Source organism: Rhineura floridana, chromosome 3, assembly GCF_030035675.1.
Source record: "Rhineura floridana isolate rRhiFlo1 chromosome 3, rRhiFlo1.hap2, whole genome shotgun sequence".
NCBI classification, from domain to species: Eukaryota; Metazoa; Chordata; class Lepidosauria; order Squamata; family Rhineuridae; genus Rhineura; species Rhineura floridana.
In genome coordinates this window covers 126,797,040-126,820,064 of record NC_084482.1, presented here as the reverse complement: position 1 = coordinate 126,820,064, position 23,025 = coordinate 126,797,040, and the positions used below count along the sequence as shown (strand labels likewise).

General features: G+C 41.4%; 1 protein-coding gene and 1 long non-coding RNA gene across 4 annotated transcripts in view; one reads left to right on the top strand and one right to left on the bottom strand.

The window, feature by feature from the left end:
• LOC133380481 (uncharacterized) overlaps positions 1-7,059 on the top strand; it is a 37,593-nt gene extending 30,534 nt beyond the window's left edge. Inside the window, exons 2-3 of the long non-coding RNA XR_009761450.1 lie at positions 6,391-6,452; positions 6,985-7,059. This is a non-coding gene — a long non-coding RNA (uncharacterized LOC133380481). The remainder of the gene's footprint in view (positions 1-6,390; positions 6,453-6,984) is intronic.
• The window catches only part of LOC133380480 (protein bassoon-like), a 229,932-nt gene that overhangs the window by 107,916 nt on the left and 98,991 nt on the right, over positions 1-23,025 (bottom strand). The gene's annotated exons all lie outside the window — the stretch shown is intronic.

Genomic DNA, 23,025 nt, shown 5'->3' with positions numbered 1-23,025 from the left:
TGGCCAACTCTGGCTCGCTCACTGTATCCATAGCGTGTGGAATCGCACCCTTTAGACAATCAATTTTATCCACAAAGTGCTTTGCAAACTCATCACAGGAGGTCTTAGAATGTCCCATCGGTTCCAAAGCAACTGGACCAACCAGGCTTCAGACCACTTGGAACAGCCTCCTGGGACAGCACTCTGCGGATGCAATACAGGCAGCATAAAAATCCTTTTTTGCCTTAGACATAAGAAGATTTACTGGTCAGAAGAGGTTTTGAACAAGGTTGTCGGTTTTCTTGGTTCTTCTCAGGGAAAAGATTTTAAAATTTGCATTTCAGGAACTATTGGTTACCTCTGCTCTAAACAATTATTCATCATTAATTTCAGCCCTGAATACGGTACTAAAGTCAAAAATACCTATTTTAAGGCCTTCAATGAAACAGAGTGCTCCTAGATGGTTTGATAAGGAATGATAAGATAAGAGGCAATTGAGAACAGTATGTAATCAATATAGAAAGGAAAATTCCAATGTTTTATCCCAATAATGTTATACAATTTTAAAAAAGTATAAACACTTCTAGCTAATAAAAAGAGACAAGCAGCTCAAAACGGGAGGAAGGCTCTGATAGATTCCTCTATAAACAGCAATTTAAAACTTTTTTGGTCACTAGTCACTGATGCTTTGGGTTCCTCAAGCTCAGTTTGTTGTAATATCCCTGCTGATATTTGGGAACACCACTTTTCTGAATTGTTTGCAGACGTAAAAGAGTATCCATCGAACAGCCTTCCCACTATAGATTTAAATGTTCTTCCACCTTGGCCTCCTGTCACACAATCTGAGATGAAGTCTCTGATTAGTCGTCTTAAGTCTGGTAAGGTGCCAGGAATTGATGCTATACCCTCTGAAATGTTGAAGGTTCGTATAGATTGGTGGGCCCCCCTATTGGCAAATTATTTACACAGATTAACAATTCTGGCAAATTTCCTTTGGCTTGGCTTGAGGCCATTGTGATACGAGTCTTTAAGAAAGGGGACAGAGAAGACCCCTCAAACTAGACACCTATTAGGTTATTGTCAGTAGTTGGAAAGCTGTATGCCAGTTATTTAAATGCAAGATTGGTCTCCTGGTTAGAGGATGAAAACATCTTGGGCAAGGAACAGGCAGGCTTCAGAAAGGGCAGATCTATGATTGACCACTGTATAGTGCTAAACCATCGAGCAGAGAAATATACAACTTCTTTTGGAAATGGTCTGTTTGTTGCCTTTATAGATCTGAAATCTGCCTTTGACTCTATCCCGAGAGACAAATTATGGGTTAAGCTATACCACTCTGCTATGGATAAGAGATTTATCTCATTAAATGTCTCTATCAGCGTATTATGCTCCGTGTAAGATGTGGATTAGATGGAAATTTGACAAAATCTATTCCTGCCACCAAAGGGGTGTGGCAGGGCTGTATACTAGCCCCCACATTATTCAATCTTTATTTGAACGATTTGAGCAGAGGTTGTTTAGCTGCAGATTTTCATCCACCTAAAGTGGCTGAGATTAAATGCCTATTACTTGTATACTCTGATGATGCTGTTCTCATGTCTTTGTCAAAAATAGGCCTTAAACGCCTACTTCATGCTTTTATGACCTATTGCAAAGACAACCTACTTACCATTAATTGTAGTAAAACAAAAATTATGGTCTTCCCGCAGCGTACATCAGTGAAAAAGTGGATAGTTGATGGACAGTGTATGGACCAAGCCAAGGGGGGAGCTCGGGGGGGTAGAGTTGGTGCACGAGCCAAGACATCCCCCAACAGCTCTATGGGGGCATCTGGAAGCTGAGCACAGTCTTCTTTGGTGGGAAAACTCTCCGTGGGAACTGGCACAGTGTCAAACACACCCCTCCCGCCTCATCCTCGAAAGTCACAACACCCTCTGATCCTTCCCTTGCTCTAGCAGCCAGCACTGACACTCATCCAGCCACCCCTCCTTGATCCTCCTGAGAGAGCTGGGGCTCGACAATAGGGCTGCCATAAGTCCTAATCAACTTGAAGGCACATAACCACAACAATATATACCCGCTGCTATCCAGGTATTTAAGTCCAAGATCCTGTCTCAATTGTTGTATGGAGTTCCAATCTGGATTCAAGGATTTCATTCAAATGTGGAAAGTGTCTTCAAACTTTTTAAGATCTATTTTCAGAATGCCAAGGTGTGTTTCTGCTGCAGGCCTCCAACTTGAGGCCAGCCTCACATTGACTGAATGTACTGCCCTAGTGGTTTATGCTGGCCCTTCCCGAGGTTACTTAAACCTTCTTCGGAAGGATGTTTTTATTAGCTCATGGTCTAAAATCTTTCTTGCTAAACTGCATCTGTTAAGTTTCTCTATGGATTTTCTTTACACACAAGAATTTAAGATGGTAAAATTGGTTATAGAAAAGCAGATTAAGGACACTGATTTTCAATACTCTATGTCAGATGCTTGTAAAACCTGTTCACCTTTGTATTTAGATCTGAGCTTTGACTTCCTTAAACATGCTACATATCCGAATGATTTGACCATCCCAAAACACAGACATGCCTTTTCCAGAGCCAGATTTAATTGTCTCCCTTCAGCAATACTAGAAGGACGTTATCAAGGCTACCGATATGTTTCCGGGCCAGATTCAAAGTGTTGGTTCTTACCTATAAAGCCCTAAACGGCATCGGACCGCAATACCTGGTGGAATGCCTCTCTCGCTATGTACCTACCCGTTCACTACGCTCGACGTCGAAGGCCCTTCTCCGGGTCCCAACTCATAAAGAGGCCCGGAGATCAACAACTAGATCTAGGGCCTTCTCGGTGGTGGCCCCCGAACTATGGAATGCCCTCCCAGACGAGATACGCCTGGCGCCTTCTTTGTTATCTTTTCGGCGCCAGGTAAAAACCTACCTTTTCGCCCAGGCTTTTTAAACATTTTAAATTTAATTTTAAACCTAATATGGATTTTAATTTATAAACTCAATGGCAATTCTATTTCGGATTTTTATCATGTTATATTTTTCACACTTGCTCATATTTTAATTGTGATTTTATTTGTTGTACACCGCCCTGAGAGCTTTCTGCTATAGGGCGGTCTAGAAATGTAATTAAATAATAATAAAATAATAATCAAGGTGTGCCTTATGAAAATCGGTTATGCTCCTGTAGTGATGCAGATGTTGAATTCCTGGCTCATGTCTTTTTTGCTTGTAACTCTTATAGAGCAGAACATACTAGATTTCTTGGTCCTATTATGGAAAATTTTCCTGGTAGGTCTTGGACTGGTATTTGAAACATCTTTTGGCTGATTCTGACAAGTTGACCACAGAGCTAGTAGCTAAATTCCTTTTTTCAGTGCAAAGAATATGCAAGACGGTCCTCTCTTTCAAACTGCAATGTTCCATCTTAAAGTCATATTTATATTTATATTTTATTGTATATTTTAAATGTTTTATAGACTGTTTTATCTGATGATTTGTCTTATTGGGTCTGTGACCGTACAATGAATTGATTGATTGATTTATGTTATAACTGTAAATCTGATATGCCTAATCGCCCTTTCCTAGTATTTCTCTGCAAGTTACTTTTGAAAGCTCCTTTTTTTTTTTACCCAGATGGATAAAATTGCTGATGAGTTTTTGCCACTTGAGAAGGTTGTCTCTAGTACTGGTATAACTTGGAATAAAAAATTAAATGTGGGTAGTATTTTCATTTTAATCACTGCAATCTGTCCCAGCCAGGATAATGAGCAGTGTTTCAAATCCTTTAATTATAATGTCTTTGATTAGACATTTAGTTGAAATTTAGTTTCACCAGCTTTGTTACACTTTGGGGAGATCACAGTGCCTAAACATTTAATTGATTCAGAACAAATTTTATATTTAGATGAGTTGTGTATTTCATTGGGGAAATATTAAAACACAATCATTCTGATTTTTGAACATCGATTTCTAGTCCAGCTAATGCTCCGTAACGTTGTATTTCTCTTAGTAAGACTGGTATTGTCTGCCTGGAATTTGTTACCATCACTGCAATGTTGTCATCAGCAAATATATTTAGTTATTGTCCTGCTGTTTTTATTCCTTTGATCAAGGGATGAGATCGCACTGCAAGGGGTTCGAAAGCATGAACAAATAATACTCCTACGGATGCCCCTATTAATATTAAATGGTGCATAATCAATCCTATTTACTTTATATATGCCTGACCATGTTTATAAAGATTTTTCAGAAGTTGTATAAATGGAAGGCTAAATCCATAACTTCTAGTACCTTGAATAAAAACCTCCACTCCAATTTATCAAAGACCTTGGTTGCATCTAATAAACCAAGCCATCTGGGAACAGAATTGGTTGGCATGAAAAACTGCATTCAATATACTTTGTATGGGGTCTGATTGATATTTTATATACGTAACCTGATTGATCATTGTGTATGTAGTTAGGGCTAGGAAGATAAGGTGTTCTGCCAGAATATTTGTGAGCTTTGCTCTTTTTAACATTAATAAGGGAGATGAAGCATTTGTTCGTCATCCCTGTTGGCTTGGGGAATAACTATTACCCTTGAGGTTTTCCATGAGCAGGCTTTGACCAACAGCTTTAATGTCGTTTAACATATGTCAGTCAATCTTGATAACAATTTTGCTGTCCTTGGGCACTTTTGGCACTCACAGCTCAAGCCTGTTAACACTGACTCCTGTGATTCAAAATATGATCCAAGATCCTGTTCTTGTGCAAGCTGGGATCCAAAATTCATTACAAAACAGGCAGCCCTTAATTAAGAGCATCTTGGAGATGGAGCTTTATCTAATTTTGGGCTTCTTTTGGGAGGAAGGGCATTTAATAAATAAAATAATTTACATCATTTGTCTTCAGGGGTAGAGGAGAATCTGTTTAAGGCACCACCTCCTCAACATTTTTCTCATTAAAAAGATACAACTCTTCCAGCGATTTGTCTGGAACAGAGATCTCCCATTGTTCCTTTCCTAGCTATTGCCCCATTCTTCCTCTTTCACTATTGGAGCCTTTTTCTTAGTTGGTACACTGAATTTGTTCCAGAGTACCAAGGTGAATGTGTGCAATAGACATCTTGCTAGTGTACAGTACAACATTAAGCATGTTTACTTGGAAGTAAATGCCAATGAATTCAATGGGGCTTACCCTCAGTAAGCATTTTTTGGATTGCAACTTTAGTTTGCTAAGATGTTGATATTTTAAAAAACATTTTTTGCATTTGTTGGTATTTTTAAAAAGCTAAACCTAATTACCTAACCCTCCACACCATTTTTTTCTAACTATCTTTATTAGGTTTTACAATTCTTTAATACAACAAAATACTTTAATACAATACAATTATAAAAATAAGTCTTAGTAAGTATACTTAAACTTATTAAAACAGTTTCTGGAATATAACCCACCCCTCTCCCCTAGCTATGACATAATTTTTGGATAGCTTCAAATAATCTACTAACTTAAATAAAGTATTTCCAAAAGGAAAGAGAGAATTGTAGGGCATTCAATATTCTATAGCTTAGGCATTCCAACTGGCTGCATAGTGTAATGATGGTGCCCCATCCCTGTGTTGTTTGACTTACATATAACATGAAGGGATACCAGGAGTCTACAAAGTTTCTCTTTTCAGCTCACCTCTAGCCTGTAGGAGTTTAGAGGTTAATTTCTCCATAGGTGCTATGTGCCATACTCTTTGTGACCAACATTGTATTGGAGTACCCTTTAGATATTTCCAGTGTTTAGCAATTGTGAGATGAGCTGCCATAAGTAACTGGCTTTTCAAATTCTTATATTGTATATCCTTATTTGAGTCTAGAAATAAATTTAAAATAGCAAGTTGTGGTGTTTGATTAACATCGTGCTTGGTTACTTGCTTGATTTCTATAAATATACTGTCCCAAAAAGTTTGCACTTTTTCACAAGTCCATCACATGTGATGATACATGCCGATTGAATCACACACCCTCCAACACTTGGGGGAGAGGGCGCAATTCACTCGTGATAGACGTAGTGGTGTGACATACCATTGCTATTTTTAACATTGTTTCTAGAACCTGGTGGTAGGAAGTGGGCACGAAACGTTAAGTCCAAATCTGTTCCCAGTCCCTCCCACCAAGCTCTATTGACAAATCTCCCTCCCATTGATGTTTAAGTTCTATTAACTGGTCTGGCCCCATATCTAATAGCATGTTGTATAATTTAGAGGTAATCCTTTTTTCTCCATTATGTGTTGCCAGTATTATATTTTCAAAAGTCAATAGTTTTGACATAGTCTGTGTCTTAATCTTTGGACGGGAGAGAAAATCTTGAATTTGTTTCCAAAATAGCCATTGGAATCCTGATTGTCCTACTATTTGTCTAACGTTTCTTTTTCTTATTAGGGCTTTATTGGGGTAGAAATCTCAAAGGAGAAATAATCCTTGTTCCCACCATTGTTGCCATGGTAAGTATCTATTTTTATTGAAAAAATCTTGATGAAAAATCAAAAAACTAAAGAAGGCAGCTTAGGTATAAGTCTTTTCTGACCACTGACCCAAAATTTTGAAGAGAGTGGCTATAAAAGTATTTTTGTTAATTTGCATTAATCTTTTGTTTACCTTTGTTCTAAGAAGCCATATTCCCAATGGAATACCTTGTAGTTCTATATTTTCCAACTAAGTCCATTTTTTAGATTTATTGTCTATTATTAGTTGCACTAAATGATATAACTGATTGGCATCGAAATATAATTTCATATGAGGGATTTCCCATCCCCCTTTATTAGATTTATGAAATAATAGTAGTTTTTTTATCCTGGGTGATTTTTTACAAAAAATAAAGTGATTTAACTCTTTTTGCCAAATTCTAAGTTGTTTTTTGTTTACATAGACTGGAAGTGAATGAAAGAGAAATTTTAATTTAGGTAGAACATTCATTTTAATTGTGGCTATACGGGCAGATGACAGTGCTCCCTTTATTTCTTTATTATTCCTCAGGTGATGTGCCATCAGTTCTATTGCCAGGAGGAATAGAAGAGGTGAAAATGGACAACCTTGTTTGGTGCCTCAGCTTATGTAGATATAAAGTGAGTCTAGTCCATTGATTTTAATAGTTGCTATTGTTGGGGAATAATTTTTTTGTAGGAGTGTTATAAATTTATTGCCAAAATTCATTGCTTGAGCTACCGAAATAAAAAAAGGCCAGTCTACACAATCAAATGCTTTGAAAATATCTAAAGATAGAAAGACTAAGGGAAGATGATTTGTTTTACAATAGTTGATTAAATTTAAGATTCTTCTTATGGGATCAGCAATTTGTCTGTTTGGTACAAATTCAGTTGGATTTGAATAAATCAATAATTTGATTATATGCTTCCATCTGTTAGCTAAAACTGAGGTGAATATTTTGTAATCTGTGTTCAACAGCCCTATGGGTCTATATGAATCTGTCAGTTGAGGATCACAATAAGGTTTTAAAAGAACTACAATTTTGGACTGTGTCCATGTCTGCGGAAATGGGTCACCTTGGAGTATACCATTAAAGAGTTCAAGTAATTGTGGAATCAGAATTGATTTGCATCTTTTATAAAATTCATTAGTGAACCTGTCAGTTCTTTAAAAAGACAGCAAATGTTTCTCCAATTTCTGTTGATGAACAGGTTATTGAACCATCCTTCTTTTGTACTGTGGTTATCATACGTTTTCTATGTTTTTGCCTAATCCTATTTACCAAAGATCGAGATCCCCTGCTCCTAAACTCACAGAATCTTTGTTTAGTGTATAGCATGTTGACCATAGTTTTACTAACTTCCAAAAGGTCTAAATTCTTTACATTTTATTTCTAATTTTTATAAATTTGTTTAGAACCTGATTCCCCATATTTTAGAAGTAAAAATTGGATCTCATTATTTAATATATCAATTTGCAAATTATGTCTGGATTTGATTTGATGTAATTCCTTTATGCAAATTCCCCTTATTACTGCTTTCATAGCTTTCATAGCTTCCCATTGTGTTCTAACTGGCATTTCTGGAGCGTCATTTTCTTTGAAGTAATTATTTAAAGCCCTTTGGATTTCTTCCCTGCTCCTTTGCATGGTGAGTAGTATGGGGCTCAATTTCCAATCAGATCTCCTAATAGATTGTGTAATATTCATAGTTATTGAGACAAGGGCATGATCCATGATTCTAATTGCTCCTATTTCTACATTGATTAAAGATGGCAATAAATCTGCTCTGGTAAGGATACTTTCCAATCTGGAATGAGACTGAGAGGTCGTTGAGAAGAAGGTGAAACTGTAATCCTGTGGGTGTAATTCAGCCCAAGTGTCTTTTAAATTAAACTTTTTAAGGATGGCTGCAATTTTTTGTTTGTTTTGAGAAAGCAAAGATTGCTTATCACATTTCCTCCCACATTTTCTTTCTCCTTTTATCAAAAAAGGCCATACCTCTAAGATTGATATTGAAGTCACCTTCTAGTATCAATTGGACTTTTTGAATTTTTTTTTTCTAAAAAGGGTAGATAAAAAATTAATTTGTCCTGTATTAGGTGCATAGATTATGCCAACTGGATAATATTCTGTGCCATTGAACACTCCCTTAATGAAAAGGAAATGGGCTCCTGGGTCTTTCCAACCCTTTTCTACAACATGGGGGAAATTTGTTTTAAAGATAATAGCCACTCCTCTTGCTTCTGAAGTGCCTGATGCTACATATTTCTCCCCAAAGCATCTATGATTGAGTAAAACCTCTCCATTTTTAATTTTGTGTACCTCCTGTAAGACAGTCACTGTGGGATGCATTTTTCTAATTTAGCCATGCCCCCCACCATTTTTAGCAAATTACATCAAACTGATTGACATTTTATAGAGATTCATGAATGTTACAGCACAAATTCAGTGTTGATTCAGGGAAGCAAATGAAAAACTCAATGCTGCAATTCAAAAACGATTTCATATATGTGTACGTACAATATGTAGCGATCAGCAAAGCAAAAACTATCATTAAAACAAGCCAGCTGAACACACCACTGGTGTAGCATACTCCTTGTTTTTCAAACTCTCTTTAGCATTTCATATTCAGATGCTGTTATATTCTCTAACAGAAAATTGCCATAAGTCATATGTCACTTTAGCTTATTAGCTGAAGGGCTGTACTACCACAGAATATTTCTGTGCATTCTTTCATTTGTTCTTCAGAATCACAATGGAGTTGTCTAAGACTTTAGAGAATACACAAGGCGGTGCCAGTAATTGTCTCTAAAACCTCTTCTAAGCACATGTTTATTCTATAATTTCATTTATCTCTTTGTAGATCTGTACAAAGGTATGATTTGTTCAGAAAGTAGGTTTGGATGAGATCTGTACAGTAGGGCCCCGCTTTACAACGCTTCGTTTTACAGCATTCCGCTAATACAGCAGTTGTAAATTGTAGAAAGGCCCCGCTTTACAGCACTTGTTCCGCTTTTATGGCGGTTTTTTGCCGCCGGGCGCCATTTTGGTCAATGTAAGTCAATGGGATCTGCTTTACAGCGGGGGTCCGGAACGTAACCCGCTATATGAGTGGGGCCCTATTGTATATGGGAAGTCATTCATTCCATTTGCTATAGCAACCTCATCTTTGTTAGGATTTCCAACAGACTGAACTTTACTATTGTGTGTACGGCAAATGTTGGCTTAGTGTGAATTGTTCTGTCAACCAAAAGAGAGCACAGAATCCATAGTATTCTGGAAACATTAGGTACATGGCTGTCTATTACAATGTCAAGTAATGCTTTGTGCAGAAAACTATGCAAATTGCAAGGATATTTTTCAGGAAATTCCACAGCTTTCTCCACAAAAATGAATATTGCTTTGCCCACTGATATGTAGGACCCTGAACTGATCAGAAGTGATTCTGAAGTATGGACGAACAGGTTAGGGAAGCAAGCTATGCCATCAGCCATACTATTAAGGTCTAATGAGTTCTGTATTTTGGAGGCAGGGATTGTATTATAAACTATTGTAATCCACCTTGAGAATGGTTTGAAAGATAGGGTATAAATCTTCCAAATAAATAAGTAATAAATATTACCTGCAGGCCCTTGGCCATAGTCATTCAATTAGATTTTATCATTATTTCTACAAAAGTTGGTTTTGGGATCCCACCAAAGAGAGCAAGCAATATCTCTATTCAGCAGCAATAAAATAATTCCTATTTAATCCTACAAGGACAAAGTCTCTAGACTTGCATAAGAATTGCTGTCAATGCAACAACCAAGCCAGAACACTATATGATGTATATTACCTGCTCATTAATTTCCCATTCAGATATCTGAACATCCAACAAAAACAACAGAATTACCTATCTCATTAGCCCTATATATGAGCCATGAGTCTGACTTTAAATGCTTCCATTTTTTTCTTTAGACATGTTGATATTAAGTTCTTTTTTAAGAACCAGAACTGTTCTGTCTTTTAAGAACCTGAAGGACAGCTTGTCCAAGCATTGGTCATATCTTATCTAAATTGTAATCTCCTCATTGCTAGCCTTCCCTCCGCATGTCTCCTCTCTTAAATTGTTTGATTGTCATCCTATTGCTATGATTACATCACTGTCAGGCCCAGGATGCGACTCAGGAACCAGACCAGAGGTTGTAGTTAATTCATGTTTTATTAGAGTAATGTCCAACAAAGACTGCGCTTTCTCATGAAGCAATACAGGGATACAGGTCCTGCGACATTGGGAGAAAGTTGACAGAGCAAGGGGCTGCTTCCCGCCTGTTCTTTAAGAAGGGGCTAAATGGGCGCGCAACCTTTCGCTCCTCCTTAACTCCCCCTCAGGTACTGCCCGCCTTCCCCCCCTTCTCTCCTGTCTTTTCAACCGTCTGCGTGTGCGTGGTGAGGGGGGAGGCATCACCTCCTCCTCTTCTGAAGTGTCCGATTCCCCTATGGGTGATAAAGGAGGAGCTGAGGGTAAACCATCTCTCCGCCTTTCTGCTGTGATCAGCCCTCCCTCTTGCTCTGAGCTGCGGAGAAGGGAGGGCCTGGGAATGTCTGGGGGGGATTCTAAACCTTCAAGACTCTCAGGCTCCCCGTTGCTAGGCGACCCTATCTCTGGCATGTCCTGTTTCGGCTTCGCTCCACAGAGGGTAAGTTCCTCCCTCCTCCCTCTGCCAGCCATTTGAAACCTCTTCTGACAACCCCCCAGGAGCCCAGCTCATCCTCCCGACAATCACTCTCTTTACACTTTCACATAACCCTTTTAATAACCCTCTAGTCCAGGTGTGCCATGCTTGTTGGGTTGATGGGAGTTGTAATTCAGCAACATCTGGGGGGCCAAAAGTCCACCATCTAGCCTTTACTTGTAAACCTGTTCAGTGTATCTGCCCCATACTGTGCCTCTCATCTCTCCTTATTTCTCTCTGTATTCTATCAACATCCCAACGAGATTATCTGCTATTGGTGTGCTTTTTCTTCCACTATGCATTTTGCCAAGACACAAATCTATGCCTGGATCAGTCTCCCTCTTCTATTCCTCAAGCCACTTCCCCCATCCTTAAAACCAGCTTAATCACTAGGTGTTTTCTGAACCAGCTTGACCTTGCCTTCTTATACCCAGTTCTCCCTTATTTCCACTTCTGTATCAAACTTCTATATCAAACTTCTATACTTCTATATCAAACCATGGCCTCCCCTTGTACTCGTCTTGTTAGTTTAATGTACTCTGTAAAGAGACTGTATCAATATTGCTAACTAAATGCTAAATAGATCATAGTAGCAATAAAGTGGTTTTGTTCCTTACTTTCTCCTTCAGCTCTCAGAGCTGGATATATTCTTTTTTTTTTCTTTGTTCATTGATTTTGCTTAACTATCTATTATAGCAAATTAACCAAACAACAATAACTACAGGCTTTTTGCAATATATATTAAGAGGGGCATTACGTCCCAATGGTTAAATAGTGATACATAGTGGAGAAAGCTGTGGAGCTATCATGGATTTTATCTCCAGGGGAAAAGGGCTAGGAAAGCAACCCTGAAATAGGTCTGCTTCTGCTGCTTAAAATGGTCTCCCAAGAGATATGAGCAATAGCCAACTCCAGCTGAACACAAGGAGCTGTCTAGGCAGGGAGGTTGTGAAATCTCCTTTGGGGCTTGAATATGCATCTGCTGAGAGTGTTTTTGCTGAACAGAGTATTAGGGCAGGGAGATTTAGATAGCACAATTTCAGAGAGAGAAAGTGAACTGGAAATCCTGTGTGTGGGGACATGTAGGATACATGGACATGTACCTCTCACGAAAGATATAACCAAACATGTAATCTTGCAGTAAATTAATACATCTAATTTGCACAATCACTCCCCCCCCCAAGGAAAAGACTGCAACCTTTGGCATATATATAAATGTGCATATCACCCTGGCATCACTTTACACTTTCATCTACTGTTCCACTTCTCATACAGGATTCCTAGTTCATTGGGTATGTGAAGGTGTGAGCCTGTGACTGTATGCACTTTCCATTCTATTGACTGTGCATTGCTAAGTTTGCTGTAATACACCCCCTTACATAGCACCAACCAGCAAAAAAGTTATAATGTACAGCAGCAGTTGGCCACTTTCTGTGCTGCAAGCGGCAGAATCTTTCCAACCAAGATGTTAATGGTCTAGGTCAGTGGTTCCCAACCTGGGGGCCGTGACCTCCAGGGGTGCTGCAAAGTAATCCAGAGGGGACTGCGAACAGTAAACAAATGAATTATTTTTTTTAAAAACAAAGTCTTCCCTCCTGGGATGCTGTCTGCTCCCCATTGCCACTGCAGATGATGACATGCTGAGGGTAGGCATCTGCCTATACCACACATGGCAGATGCCAAAGGAGGCTGAGGAAGGTGCTACCAGGAAGAAGAGGGGAGTACTATCCTGACTCCCATCTCCTTGCACTGCTACTGCTGACAATGCCCTTACTCAGAATGAGAGCACAGGGCTTTTTGTGAGCAAAAAGAAGCTAGGCTGCAAGGAAAGGCTGCTTTCCCCCTTCCTTCCTGGCAGCCAGCCTGCCTGCCTTTCTTGACTACTGCTTCGCTGCTACCTCCTTTTAAAAATTATTCTTATTTACGATGCCACCCGGATCTTGCCTTCAGCCCAGACGGAGCCAAGCAGCAGCGACAAAGCTCAGGACTTTCTTGCCTCCCATTTCTGGGGCTAAGTTTGCCAGTGTCCTTCCTTTCTTCCACCTACACTCCACCCCCCTATCTCCCTCTCCAAGATACTGCAGCAGTTGAGGGTTTCCCTCCTCCCATGTGCCCAAATGCATGCATGTCAGCAGATGCTTGCAAGAGGGGCAGGTGTGTTGGTGTGTTTGTGTGTGTGCATGTGCTGATCTGTCTTCTGCTCCACTCTCATTCCACAAGTGCACGCTAACCAAGTCATCAGTTCTGATGATCATCCCAAGGCCTAAAAGCACGAACCGCCTCTCCTTAATCTATCCACCCTTTTGTCTTCACAATCTAGCATCCCCACCACTACCACATTGCCGCACTGTGATGATGATGTTTTTTAAAAAGCTCAGCAGGTTGGCTGAGGCTGGGGTCCACATACTGCAGCTGAAATATATCTATTTATTTATTTATTATTGCATTTATATCCCACCTCTCCTCCAAGTTGCTCAAGGTGTTGCACATGGTTTCCCCCTCCCCCCTTTCCATTTTATCCTTACACCAACCCTGTGAGAAAGGTCAGGCTGAGAGACTGTGTCTAGCCCAAGGTCACCCAGTGGGCTTAATGGCTGGGTGGAGACAGGACTGTACATCTTCAGACTGTTGAGAAGGGAGTGGGATCCTAATTTGATTGGACCTTTGCATTAAGAAAAGAAAGCAACACCTCCCTGTCTGCAGGAGCTTTTTATAGAAAGGAATATTTGGAGATGTGATTTTGCCATGCACCATTTTTTCAATTAACAGAGACTAAAATTACAATTAGCATGGGGGGGTCACAAAAAAATTGAGCTTATAAAGGGGGTCCTGTACTCATAAAGGTTGGGAACCACTGGTCTAGGTTATTCTTGGTCATGTCCTGTGTGCTGATTACAGGCAAGGGTACTATGAAAGCAATGGGAGAAGTGTCTCCTCATCCTTCTTTATGCTTCAAGATTGGCCTCTCTTATGCAAGCTCTGAGTAGAGGACTATGAAAGAATGAAAAAAGCTTAGCTAAAGCATTTCTACCCTCACTGAAGCTGGTTGAAAAAGGAAACCCTTTTTGGACCTCACACTGGCTAGATCCATGTTGCAGCCCCTTGTTCTTGCAGGATAGCACTGATGGGGTTTTTTTGTAAATGCAATTGCTGCTCAAGGTGCACATGGTGTGGAATACTACACAAGGTCCTTGTTTACTACACAAGTCTTGGCTATGTGTCACTGGGAAGTGCAATAAAAATGGAAGGATCTACATGACTTTTGAAATTTCTTTCTTCTTTTTTTACTCAGTTCTGCACATGTGCATATATACACTTGCAGAGACAGGCATGCACAGCTAGTGGGTATCTCCTTCCTCCCTGTGTCGTTTTCTCTCACCCAACTGAGTTTCAACAATACATTTGTGGTCCCTTTCACTGAATCTGGGCTTTCATGCCAGCTCTATAACAACAGCCAGTGGGGCTGCTTTACCTTATATCATTCATCCTTTGTCAGTGAGCAGCACCTGATCTGCATCTGGCTTCAGCTCCAATGACCCCCAAGGGGAACTCCCAACTCTAACCAAGGTGCACAATACAAACTCCTCACAGAACACAATTTCTATAATGAAACTGAATCAGTCATGAGATGTTTAGGGGGATGGTGCAAGTATGTGTTTGTGACAATGGTAAAGACAGTTGCAATCAGATGTTTTTGGTGCCTCCTTTGCAAACACTCTCCTGCATAGCCCTTGCCATCTTGGATCCTCCACCTCCCACTGTGTGTTACACTGCCAACTGCCCCCTCTCTCTCCTTCTCTCCCTGCAAGTTTATGCCTCATTACCCCTTCCCCATGCCATCCCTGCCATGGTGAGCAGATCAGCCTACATCAATTCAAGGAACAGCACAGATAGCAGCATTATTTATTGAAAACATATGTTTGGACTTGTGCAGATGCACATTGAGAAATGCTGTCCAAAAACTGATACGATCGTTCAGTTGACAGGAATAAAACAGAAAATAAAGCTTCCTTCCCAAAGATTCACCCTAAGGTCAAAGACGGAGTAAGAGATGAAGTTGCGGGAAAGGGTGTCAAACCGGTTCTGTAGAATCAAAGATACTCCACTGATATCAGTAGTAATACCAAAGCTGATGCACATGAGATGAAGTGCAGTAGCAGCGCAAGGTTGTTTGTTGCCCCCCCGTTGAATTCATATGTAAACAATATTGCTACTACTCTATCCAGTGTTGCTTATAGTCCAGTGTACCTGGCGGAATAGGCCAGTTTCTCTCCTGCTGCATACCAATTATTGATTTATTTCATTAATTAAATTTATATCCCACCCTTCCTCCCAGTAGGAGCCCAGGGCAGCAAACCAAAACAGTTAAGCAATTTAAATATCTAGGAATGACTTTCACTAGTTCTGGATACTTCAAAGCACATGTGAAGTCATCTGGAAAAATGTTAGCCAGACATTTCAAATTTTATTTTGGCAAAGGAGCTCAATTAATTCAACCTACACTTTCAGGCAAAATTACTATGGAGCACAGTTCTGGGGTAACATGAATTTGGAAAGGATGAAATCTATTCAAAATCAATATCTCCAAATAGTATTTCAGGCACCTAATGGGACACTATTTTCCCTGTTAAAAGCTGAAGGTAATTTGCCAAAGTTTACTTCTGTCCAAGTTAGCACTGATTAGTATTCCAAATAGTAGCTGGGCTAAATCAGTCCATAAATTGGTAGCTACAATAGGATTTTATCTGCTAATGCAAGGAGAAAAGAAAACCTTGGATTTGGGGCTCGTCCAAACTGACCCCGATAATCCACGTTTTCCATATTCGCTTTGTCATCTGACAGTCCCCACTTTGCCTGACATTCGCTCTTTTCCGATCTGAAAAATACGCTTTTTTGCGCCCGCACACGCAGCGGGAAGACCTGTACATTCTTTTCGCTTTTTCCCAGCTCCGCCTGCAACACCACCCCCTATCAGCCAATTGGTCCACAAAATATGACGTATGCTCCTCTCCCCCTTTGCACCAAAGCACAATAACGCACATGCGCTTGAATGTAAGAGCGCGAAAGTTTGAATTTCTTGTTGGTTTGGTAGTAGTGGCTGTAATGGAGTTGACCGAGTTTTTGGCTCTTGTACAGCTCCACTTACAGCTATTAAATTTCTGCCTTGTGCAGTTGAGGGCAGCCGGAGCCCAACGGGTGCCTGGACAGGGTCGTGTGACACCCTGGAGCCCAGGAATAGCAGGAGCCCCAGCAGCACCAGAGCCATACTGAGCTTCCTCAGCTCATGCAGCGATGGTGGCGGAGGAGGCCACTTCACAGCAGCTGCACCGGCGAAGCTTCGGGATAGGAAGCGCCACGATGTAGCGAGCTCAGCGCGGCGGGAGGTGGCAGTGGTGGCTACATTTTCCTCCCTTATGGCAACATTGTTCACAAGTGAGGGCTTGGGGGAGGGGGATCTCCATCTCCCCCCCTCGCACCCCCTCCCACCCAGCACCCAGCAACATTTCCTAGCTAGGGAACCCCACGCAGCTGCTGGATCCCTCGATTCTTGGGGGCTGCTGGTGGTGGTGCTGAGTCCCTTTTGCACGCACACACACACACGCTGGGCATATTCTCCAGGAAGGCATGCAGGGAGAATGAGGTTAGAGCTGCTAAACATCCCTTCCTCTTTCTCCGCTTTGAAGTGTTCCCTCTGATAAAAGAGAACTGCAAACCACTTATCTGACAAGGATTGCTGTATTGTTGTTTGCTTGCATTTGTGATATATCGCTAAACCGAATGTATGTGGTTTTGCCTTTTTGCATATTAAATTTTCTGAGGGTAAACACGCCTGGCAATTCCACTTATTTCTCATGGAACTGCAAGCAAGTGACAATGTGTCATGTCTAGGAAGGTAGACCACCAGTCTCTATGGTTGCGGGCACCCGAGACGCTCTAGCAAACCACTTATATGCCAATAATTCCTGTGTTTTTGTTTGCTTGTATTTGCGATATTTCGCAAAACCGACTGTATGCTTTTCTGCCTTTATGCATATTGCAGTTTCTAGAGATACACACGGCTGGCAATTCCACTTATTTCTACAGAACGGAAAGGGAGGTATTGAAGAGCTGCTACTACTTGCTTCTTTTGTAAAGAATGGCAGGAAAGCTGAGAGTTTAATGGGGAGCACCCCCCTTCTTACAGAACCAACTTTTCCTGGGGTGGCGTGGCAGCTTTGTGACTCTGCGTATTTGCGCACATCCGCCCAGGCACGTTCTGGATTCAAGTTGTCCTTGTACCTTTCATCCCCCCCCCAATGTCTTATAAATCGAATACCACCCAATAATGCGAGCTGGGACCTCTGGCTCCACTGCAAGGTTCCTGACCCCCAAGCTTTTCTAGAGTGCTGCGCTCGGTGGCAGCTCCCAGATCCTCCCCATTCTTTCTCTCACTCTTGCTCTGCCTGCCTCTTGCTCTCCGTGTAGGCAGTGGCAGCAGCGGCAGCGGCAGGGAAGAGCCACCGAGAGAGGCTTCCCAGCAGCTTCCCAACCACTTTGGGGCAAAACTTGATGCTCAGTTGCCTTCACCCCCCTTCCTTCTCCCTTTCCTTCCTGTGGCCGTTTGTAAAGCGCCAGCAAAGCAAGCTCCCTGCACCAACCAGCCACACTTGAGCGAGACCAGCCAGGAAAAGGGGGGCTTTACAAACAGCCACAATTGCAGATCTCACCCGGAGCGGCCACCCAGTTCGCAGACTGGCTAAAAATAAACAGCTGTAGCTGCACAGTAGAAGTTGCAGAGCCCCCCCCAACACCACACCATTGCTCTGATTGGTTCAGTTTTCACAGGCTTTCCCCAGACATTCGCGCACATGCGCAAAAGTGGAAATACATGATTGGCTGGGAACGACGGAAGGGGTATGGGGAAATGCCCATGGACCGCCCACAGCTCTAAAGTCCGTGGTATTGCATCCGAGCACCTTACGGTACAGCGGATGATTCCCGATTTGAAAAAGCATATCGCATTTTTTGCGGTACTGCAAAAGCGGATTTAACTGCGCAAAAATGTGCAAAAACAGACGACGTCATATGGACCACCAAAAATTAATGAATACACAAAGCAATCATATCGCACGTTATACAGTCGTCTGGATAAGCTCTTGGTGAGGCAACATATTTTGGATTTAAATTTACATGAATTGTTGGCAGACGCTAATACACAAAGAATATCTCTCTTCTGCCCAAGACTGGAAGTCAGGAGCTCCCTCCCACCACACATAACAAAAAATATCCAAGGTGTCTGAGAGTATTACCTTGGCAAGAATGAATAGCTTTCCCCCTGCAATTACATTAGGACATTTGAGAGGGATTCCCTTGGACGAGTGCTGGACACTGCTCAACACCTATTTTGCCTCCGTTTTCTCCCAAAAAGGGAACAGTGTGCAACCTTGCATCGGTAGCAATCTCAGTAAGGGGTTGGGATTGCAGTTCAAGATTGATAAGGAGATAGTCAGGAAATACCTAGTTAACATAAATGAGTTCAAATCTCCAGGGCCTGATGAACTGCATCCCAGAGTATTGAAGGAACTTGCTGATATACTCTCGGAACCTCTTGCCATCATCTTTGAGAAATCCTGGAGAACGGGAGAGGTGCCGGAGGATTGGAGACGGGCAAACGTTGTCCCGCTCTTTAAAAAGGGTAAGAAAGAAGATCTGGGGAATTACAGGCCGGTCAGTCTGACTTCAATACCGAGAAAGATATTAGAACAGAAAATAAAAGAGTCCATTGGCAACTATCTAGATGACAATGCTGTGATTAGTAGGAGCCAGCATGGGTTTGTCAAGAAAAAATCCTGTCAAACTAATCTCATCTCTTTTTTTGATCTGGTCACTAGCTTAGTAGATGGTGGAAATGCTGTAGATGTCATCTATCTAGATTTCAGCAAAGAGTTTGACAAAGTCCCTCACAACCTTTTGATTAGCAAACTGGTCAAATGCGGACTACACGGAAATACTGTCAGGTAGATTCACAACTGGTTGGAAACCGTACTCAAAGAGTGGTCGTCGGTGGCTCTGCTTCGGACTGGAAGGAGGTTTCAAGTGGAGTGCCACAGGGTTCTGTCCTGGGGCCGATACTCTTCAACATTTTTATCAATGACTTAGATGACGGGGTGGAGGGAAGCCTTATGAAGTTTGCGGATGATACAAAACTGGGAGGGATAGCTAACACAATGGAAGACAGGAATAAAATCCAAAGGGACCTGGATAGACTAGAAAATTGGGCTGAAATTAATAAAATGACATTCAATAAAGACAAATGCAAGATTCTGCATTTAGGCCACAAAAACAAAATGCACGGGTACAGGATGGGAAATACCCGGCTTAGCAGTAGTGCGTGTGAGAAGGACCTTGGAATTGTAGTGGATCGCAAGTTGAACATGACCCAGCAGTGTGTTGCTGCAGCAAAAAAGGCAAATGCGGTTTTGGGCTGCATAAACAGAGCTATAGTTTCCAGTCCGAGGGAAGTAATAGTCCCACTATATTCTGCATTAGTCAGGCCTCATCTGAATTACTGCATTCAGTTCTGGGCGCCTCATTTTAAGAAAGATATAGACAAGTTAGAGCGGGTTCAGAAGAGGGCGACGAGGATGATAGCCGGTATGGAGAACAAGTCTTATGAGGAAAGGTTGAAGGAACTTGACATGTTCAGTCTGGTGAAGAGAAGGCTGAGGGGTGACATGATTGCACTCTTTAAGTACCTGAAGGGCTGTCACATAGAGGAGGGTACAGATTTGTTCTCTGCTACCCCAGAGAGTAGGACTAGGTCTAATGGTTTTAAGTTGCAGGAGCGTAGATTCAGATTGGACATTAGAAGGAACTTCTTGACAGTAAGGGCAGTTCGGCAATGGAACCGACTGCCTAGGGAGGTGGTGGGATCCCCTTCGCTGGATGTCTTCAAGCAGAGGCTGGACAGCTATCTGCGGGAGATGCTCTAGCTGTGGATTTCCTGCTATGAGCAGGGGGTTGGACTCGATGGCCTACAAGGCCCCTTCCAGCTCTATGATTCTATGACACCCTGGAACTCATAGAAATTCATAGCAAAATGCTTGGGGAAAGGTCTTTCTGCTAATGAGCCAAACCCCTAGGATCATATTTGGTCTAGCCAGCTTCCTAGTTGCAGTTATGTCTATCGAAAAGGAATGGCCAAATATCATATGGTTGACTGCCAGCATGATTCAGAACAATGAAAAGAGGGGGGAAAGAAAAGAAAAAAAGCCAGATAATAGGTGGTGGCTGACTGTGGTTTAAAGTATAGTTAAATTATAAATATATACAGCATTTCACTTTTTTTGTAATGCACTACTGTTTATTAGTACTGGCTGTAGTGTGGAAAGTCAAATGTGCTATTTTGTTTTCATCATGCTCTGAGTGATTTATTTTTTGTACAATCGATGGCTAACTAATAAAGACTTTGAAAAGCAGTAGCAAAATGCAGTAACTAGTCTGAGAAATCCTGAAAAAAGGTCAGAAGTAGCTGTATTAACAGTGGGGACAATGTTGCATACATCACAAAGAGGCAAGAAGGGATACAAACAGCCCTAATGTGGATCAGCCCACTGACATTCTTTGTATTCCACACCTGGGTAATGTAATGTACTGGGACTGTGAACTCTTGGGACTACACTTCCCAACAGTCCCTGCTGTGACCTGTATCTCTGGCCTAGGGAAGAGGGTTGTCTTGCAGGAAAAAAGGAGGAAAAGCAGGGGGAGAAATAGAAAAAGTACTAGAGTGGAAGCAGGCCTGTGAGAGCTAGAAAAGCACCAGTCGGACTCCAACACAGAGGAGATTATTCATGCTAGCAGTTTGGAAAGTAGGAAAGACCTAGGATTGTTGCTTGCTATGCTATGTGCTCTGTGGGAAAGGCCCTGAAACAAGGAAAGTCTCATATAGTACTGAAGCTATGCAGGTCTACTCTTGTACTGATCACCACAAAAGCCTCAGCTATTGCAGTTTTAACCCAGTTCTTTATGCCACCCCCTAGAATGCTACAAATTTTCTTGTTTACCTACCCAGTTAAATCAACAGTTCTTTGTTAGATGCATGTCAGCATGGTTGCTAGATCCTATCAGCATTAGTACAGAGACTGCTAATACTGATGTGCCTTCAGCACTTGCCTTTAATGCTGATTACACCCACATGCTCCTGATTTGAAAACTCATTGCACCTAGTAGGGCATCAGAAACTGGTTGCAGAGGCTAGGGCAAAATCATTTCATGACTGCCATCTGGCCATCAAAGTTTTCAAGCATTGAGATAGGTCAAGGTTTTAATTAAAGGTGGAGAAATCAAGCTGTCCTAAATAAGATCAACCAAATGTGGCCACATGTGAACAAAAAGGAGTTACTTCTTGTAAGTCATCAACTGATGGACCTGTACCTCTTTGCAACACAACTATAACATTTTTCAGCAGCTACAGTAGTGGGTATATTGTAGACGGGAGTTCATCACCTCTCTGAAATGGGCTGAGGCAATGCCTTTGGATAGAATCCTATATGTCACATCCACTTCCCAGTCTCCTCTATCTCACAGGCTAAGACTAACTCCCTTTCCTTTCGGTCTGCATTTTCTTTGCTGCATCCAAATGTTACTGTTACATGGCAGAGTCTCTCAAAATCTGCTTCAAGGAGCTGGATGTCATGCTCACCAATCAACGTTTTCTATTTTGATCATGTGTAGAGGCTGCTGAAAATGTGTCATGTATTGTATGTTCAGCTTTGCTTGGAACGGAAATCCATCCACTTGGGAGTACAGCAAGCATTATTATCCTTTAACAGCTCCAATTAGGTTCATCTTCCTCAACAGTTCAGGGCTCTGGTGTATTTGGAGTTGCATCTGCTGACCTTAGTGACTGCAGAGCTAGAACAGCTAAAGAAGAAAAAGAGCTGCAGTGTAGCACTCCTGCAGAAAAAGGGAGAGCTGCAATCTATGCCTCCGCTTCCTGCAAAGCAAGTAAAGGTCTTAGAGAACCTCCTGCAGACCCAGTCCAGCTGAGGGAGACATGAAATGTGCACCCATTTTCTCTCAAAATCTGTAAAAATGTTTTCCACAGTATAAGGTTTTGCTAAAGTGATTCAGAGAGGAACACTGACCAGATTCAAAATAAATGGACCACTGAAGGCCTTCAAACAAGGAGACGGCCGTGTCCGAAGATATTTTAAAAAAATCAATACTAAAAAATACCATGGAAATTGACTTGGAGGGGGATCACAAGCATTATTCAGTCTAATTTCAAATATAAAGGCAGGATGCCTTATGTCTAACACAACCCTGTTTAACCCAATATTTCACAAATGTCTGATAGCTGAAATGCACATTTTTTCTGGATTCACAATGGAGGCACATGTCATTTTTACCTGATAGGAATTATTTCCAGTATTTGGAGTCTCACTACGGGAAAAAACAGCTAGGGAGAAGCTATTTTTGGAAAAGTATTCAGCAACCCATTGCACCTGCTAATGCTCACTTTAAGTTGTCCTCCTACTCTCTGGCTTTACAGGAAAACAGTGACCATCCCATTCTGATACAAAGGGCTCCCTTGTCACCCCTAGTTTGTCCATTGTCACCCTAGAATTCACCTCTTTAAAACATCCAGTATGCAATCCTATACACACCTAGCTCAATGGAATTTCCTTCCTTCTGAACTCAATCGGGCTTCCTGCTGAGTAGACATGTATAGGATTGCACTGCCAATACTAGAATTTCAAAACTTCCATAAGAGGTTGCATTCCTTGATGTTTTTATAGCTGTGAAATGGGCAAAATCCATGCTAGGGGTCATTAGGAGAGGAACTGCAAGTAAAACTACAAATATCATAATGCTGTTATACAACTCTATGTA